Source organism: Cervus canadensis, chromosome 33 (genome assembly GCF_019320065.1).
Source record: "Cervus canadensis isolate Bull #8, Minnesota chromosome 33, ASM1932006v1, whole genome shotgun sequence".
Lineage (NCBI taxonomy): Eukaryota > Metazoa > Chordata > Mammalia > Artiodactyla > Cervidae > Cervus > Cervus canadensis.
The window spans coordinates 38,426,835-38,432,834 of record NC_057418.1 but is presented as its reverse complement, the minus strand read 5'-3'; the positions used below and the strand labels follow the sequence as shown (position 1 = coordinate 38,432,834).

Here is a 6,000-nt window from a genome sequence, read left to right as displayed (position 1 = left end):
ATGGCATTTAAGGTGATGGCTTTGGATATTTCAGGAACTAACTCAGTTTCTCTGCTCCCTTTTATACAGGAGGAATACATGTTATTTAATGTCCAGTTTTCTCCTGATAATTTTTTTTTTTATTTTTTTAAGGGGGACATCTCAACTGCGAATCTAGAAGAGTAGAGGGAAATTGCTTTTCCTCCCATACACATGCAATGGAATACCACTCAGCAATAGAAAACAATGATCCACCAACCCATGGAAAGACAAGGATAAACCTTACATATATATATTGATAAGTGAAAGAATACATTCTGAGGGAGCTGCCCACAGTACGACCCCATCTATGACATTCTGGGAAAGGCAAAGCTACACAGATGATATGCAGAAGATGGGATGGGGGAGTTTGAAGGATTCCATGTGATACTTTAGGATGCATATCTGTCACTATGCATTGTCTAAGCCCACAGATTTGTGTAGCCCAAGGTGTTAATCAAAATCTACTCTGATTTCATTATTTTGGATGTACCAGGGGAATATACAATGTAACATTGCATCTAACTGTACTAGAAACACATAGAAAAACCTCACTGTAGGGGATGGGGCAAAAAGTGCCAAGTTAACACTGGAAAAGAACAGAATCTGTAGACTAAAGGCAAAATGGAGCTTCCATAAACAATGGACTTGATTTTACAGGGTTCTTTCCAGGGTGTAGTAGCTAATAACGCGGAAACCTCTGCACACGTCATCTGGAAAGGAGCAACACACAGATGAACGGCAGATGGTGGGGGCCAGGTTCCTCACTGTGAGAGTGAGAGTTACACAAGGGGAGGACCTCTGCCCTGGTAATCCTCAGTCTCAGCTTCCTGGGAAAATGACATGCGGAGTTGACTGGCCAGGGACAATGCACAGATCTTTGCAATGCGAAGGCCCTGCAGATGTAGGAAGCTCACACCTCATCCTCCCACCCATACCTACTAGAAACACTCAGCTCTCACTGATCTGCCAGGTGCAGCTTTTACACCACCTGATGCTTTTCCCTGATGGAAAAGATTGAAGACAGGAGGAGAAGACGACAACAGATGATGAGATAGCTGGATGGCGTTACCAACTCGATAGACGTGAGTTTGACTAGGCCCCAGGAGCTGGTGATGGACAGTGAAGCCTGGGGTGCTGCAGTCCCTGGGGTCACAAAGAGTCAGACACAACTGAGCAACTGAACTGACTGAGCCCCCAGGCAGGAACAGGTGTGTGAGGGTTTTGCTTACCCCTAAGTTGTCCCAGAATTCCAGTCTTGGAGGTTGGAGTCAGGATTGGGGTGCCTGGGCCTCTGACGAGCAGCTGGTTGGGAAAAAAAGACCAGTCCTAAGGGCAGGGGTGCCCTGAAGTCGCTGAGCTCTGATGTCCTGCTGGGATTCATCCCTGGTGGGGACACGGGCAGGGCCTACAGTGGTTCCCAGGTGGCACTAGCAATAAGGAACCCGCCTTGAACAACAAGGAGATCAAACCAGTCAATCCTAAAGGAAATCAACCCTGAGTATTCATTGGAATGACTGATGCTGAAGCTCCAATACTTTGACCACCAGATGTGAAAAGCTGACTCATTGGAAAAGACCTCGATGCTGGGAAAGACTGAGGGCAGGAGGAGAAGGGGTGACAGAAGATGAGATGGTTGGATGGCATCGACTCAATGGACATGAGTTTGAGCAAACTCCAGGAGATAGTGAAGGACAGGGAAGCCTGGGGTGTTGCAGTCCATGGGGTCACAAAGGGTCAGACATGACTAAATGACTAACACTTTCACTTTTTGAGGAACAAATGTATACCTTAATCTGGTTGCTGTATACCTGCAACAAAGACAACATGGGAAATGAACTATATTCCAAATAAAATAACCATTATTTTGACAAATAAATTGAAATGCCTACTATATTCCTGTTGAGCATTGGTGACAACAAATGTTGGAGATGGCCTGGAGAAAAGGCAAACCTTCTACACTGCTGGTAGGCAAACCACCTCCTTTCAATAAAGCTTGGTTTCAGATTTAAATCAATTACCACAGTATGAGTTTATATGGACTATGAACTAAGGGTCTGACTATAGTAGGCAATATGTGAAGACAATTGTGGTATTCCATGTGTGAGAGTGAATGTTTCTTGTCAGATCTGTAGCTCAGTATTTTTTAGAGTAGCTACAATGACTGTAGCTAAGTTCTGCTGAGTGTGAATCAGATTTGTGAATCAGAAGGTTGATCTACATTTCTTTGAACAGTCTGTAATTAAGTAATAAACTCTAAATTTCAAATAATGAAACATTTATCTGAAATTTACAGGCTCTTTGAAAGGTGTATTCTACCACGAAAACTTTTCCTCTGTCCTTTTTGTAAGAAATTTTTCATGATAACACTTTAACTCCTCCACTGTGAATGTTACTATCAAGATAAGCTTGTTCACATTTGTGATGGAGGTGGAGTTGATCCACTGTGATTGCCTTTCCCAATTTCTACTAATGTCCCTACATTCAAGATTTTTTTTTCTTTTTGTACCCATCAAATTCTACCTCTCAGATCTGCATTTACACAGAATGAGAAATACCTGGCAAATTCAGATTATATTAAACACTGCTTCCAAAGCTTTTTGCATCTCAAAGGAATCTGAAAATGATGAAGCAGGAAGAATGGTTGAGATTTTAAATGATTTCTAAGCCCCCTCCTCCACCAAAGAAACCCATTAAACTAAGACATCCTAGTATCTTCTACTGGTCTATATAAATACATGAAGTTTCTATCCTTCTGTTATAAAATTGAGAAAAAGGACTGGACAAAGTTGCAACAGATTGGGGAAAATGGCGACTCCCGCTCGTTCGCCGGAGTCCCCGCCGGCCGCGTAACTGGCGCCAGCTGCAGGGGCTGCCGAGGACGCCAAGTGCCCACGGCCTCTCCAGCCTCAGCCCCCGCAGAATGTCCTCGCTGCCCCGCGGCTTCCAGCCCCAAACTCCCGAGGACTTGGGGCAGCAGAGTTTGGCGGAGCTACGGGAAATGTTGAAGCGCCAGGAGAGACTTTTGCGCAACGTAAACTTAAGTTGCAAATTGCCCGATAAAGGTAAAAAGATCTCAGATGCTGTCGCCAAACTGAAAGCTGCCATTGCAGAACGTGAAGAAGTTAGAGGAAGAAGTGAACTCTTTTATCCTAGACCATCCTAGACAGTTAGCTTAGACTGTAAAGGGAAGCAAAAAGCGATTGCAGTTGTTCATGAAGACAGAGATAAGGCCCAGAATTCTGACCAGATACTTGATACTTCGTCACCAGTTCCTGGCTGTTCCTCTGTAGCTAACATCACATCATCTCAGACAACCTCACAACAGGGACTGGCACATCCAACTCGCAGAGGTGATGCTGAGGCAACTGAGGCTGAACACACAGTGAGTGAGCACCCAACTTCTAGCAGCAGAGCCCCGGTGCCTTCCTCATCTGAAGCTAGTGAGGGTCTCCCTCAGCATTGTGCCTTAGGTCAAGTGGAGGATCATCCTGGCAGCTCAGACAACCTGTTCACTGATAGATTACAAAGGATCACAATTGCGGACCCCACTGAACATCACTCAGAAGGAAACCAGAGTCCTGAGAACTTGGCCAGCCTCTGGAGTGGGCCGCAGAAGAAGCCTCATTACATGGAAGTGCTGGAAATGAGAGCCAAAAATCCCATGCCCCCGCCACATAAATTTAAAACCAATGTATTACCTTCACAGAGGCATGCTTCATCCAGTGCTTGTCAGAGGAGAGGGTCTTCCGTCTTCTCAGAGGAGAGGCGGCGCTGGGACAGGAAGCATCGCGATGACATCACAGCGGCCCTGCTTCTGCCAACACAGCTGCTCTCCATAGAGGGGCCGCTGGCACTGCAGAGACAGCAGGAGCAGAGTCATGACGAGATGCAAGCCGAGCTTGCAGCACAGAAGCGAGCTGAAAGACCAAATACTAAAATGCAGAGCTGTAATCCAGAAGGGGAGTCTTCAAGGAAATACCAAGAAGTAAGGGACGAAGATGATGATCAGTCATCCGAGGATGAATTCTGAAGATGGGCATTCAGATCATCTCCTAAATCTCTGCCTGTCGAGATGTCATCTTACATCAGACTGCCTAACAAGTATCAAGATCAGTGTCAGACATTGTTGAGAAAAAGAATTTTGTAAAGTTACACTACGGAAACTATAAAAATAGCCCACTTGCAGATGATAACTTTCATGTGCTTAAAAAGTTGAATATTTGAATATTGTGTTTAATGACACTATATTAAATTTTGGCAGTAAAAAAAAACAGTTGCAACAGATTAGAGGGCTATATTTGGAATGACTGAAGATGAAACAGGCTACATGAGTTCAAAGGAGTATGTGTAGGTTGATATAGACAAATATGTATCAATGCACTGATAAACTATACCTTTGTAAACAAAGATAAAACATTAACCTTTTCCTCTTTAACTGAAACTTCCAGAATTTAACTTCTTCAGCTAGCTCCCCTATGGACTTAATGGTTTATTGTGACCAGATTTCAAGTAATTATACTAATCATTGCTTTGATGTGTTCTCTTTGGTTTAAAATTGTTTATGCTTTCTATCTCTCTCTGTTGTAGTATGATCTTATTAGGTTCCAGCAATATGACATGTTCTATTTAATAAATTGTTGCTTGCATTATTCACTGTGTAAGCAGGTCTCCAACAAATGAATGATGGCTTAAGGTCTTGAAGCGGTTAATATATCAACATGTATATAGATATTTATAGTTATATAGATCATTACAATCATATGTATAGAGACCTTTCTAATGATATGTATAGAGATTTTTGTATCTAGATGTGTAGAGATATTTATAGTCATATGTATAGAGGTATTAAGGAGTTCAGTCCCATAGTTTGAAGGTTCTTTGGCATTGCCCATCTTTGGGGTTGGAATAAAAACAGACCCTTTCCAGTCCTGTGGCCACTGCTGAGTTTTCCAAATTTGCTGGCATATTGAGTGCAGCACTTAACAGCATCATCTTTTAAGATTTGGAATAGCTCAGCTGGAATTCCATCAACTCCACCAGCTTTGCTCAAACTAATGCTTCCTAAGGCCCACTTGACTTCAGACTCCAGCATGTCTGCCTGTTATGCAAGTGATTACACTACCATGATTATCCCAGTCATTAAGACCTTTTTGTACAGTTCTTCTGTGTATTCTTGCCACCTCATCTTAATATCTCCCGCTTCTGTTAGATCCATACCACTTCTGTTCTTCATTGTGCCCATCTTTGCATGAAATGTTCCCTTGGTATCTCTAATTTTCCTGAAGAGATCTCTAGTCTTTCATGGAGCTAACATTCCAGGTTCCTAGGTAATATTGGGAAAGGAGTATGTCAAGGCTATATATTGTCACCCTAAGAAGAACTACAGAGCTTCTTGGTGAGACTAAACGAGGAGAGTGAAAAATTGGTTAAAACTCAACATTCAGAAAACTAAGGTCATGGCATTCAGTCCCATCACTTCATGGCAAATAGATGGGGAAACAGTGAGAGACTTCATTTGGCGGGGGGGGGACACGACTCTCAAATCACTGCAGATGGTGACTGCAGCCATGAAATTAAAAGATTTGCTCCTTGGAAGAAAAGTTACGACCAACCTAGACAGCATATTAAAAAGCAGAGACATTACTTTGCCAACAAAGGTCCGTCTAGTCAAAGCTATAGTTTTCCAGTAATCATGTATGGATGTAAGAGTGGACTATAAAGAAACCTGGGTGCCAAAGAATTGATGCTTTTGAACTGTAGTATTGGAAAAGACTTTTGAGAGTCCCTTGGACTGCAAGATCCAACCAGTCCATCCTAAAGGAAATCAGTCCTGAATATTCATTGGAAGAACTGATGCTGAAGCTGAAGCTCCAATACTCTGGTCACCTGATGCGAAGAACTGACTTATTGGAAAAGACCCTGATGCTGGGAAAGATTGAAGGCAGGAGGAGAAGGGGACCACAGAGGATGAGATGATTG

The 6,000-nt window shown here is 43.0% G+C and overlaps 1 pseudogene; it reads left to right on the top strand.

Moving 5' to 3' along the window:
- Positions 1–2,927: 2,927 nt before the first annotated feature.
- On the top strand, positions 2,928–4,051 carry LOC122434177 (annotated as a pseudogene).
- Positions 4,052–6,000: the final 1,949 nt, after the last annotated feature.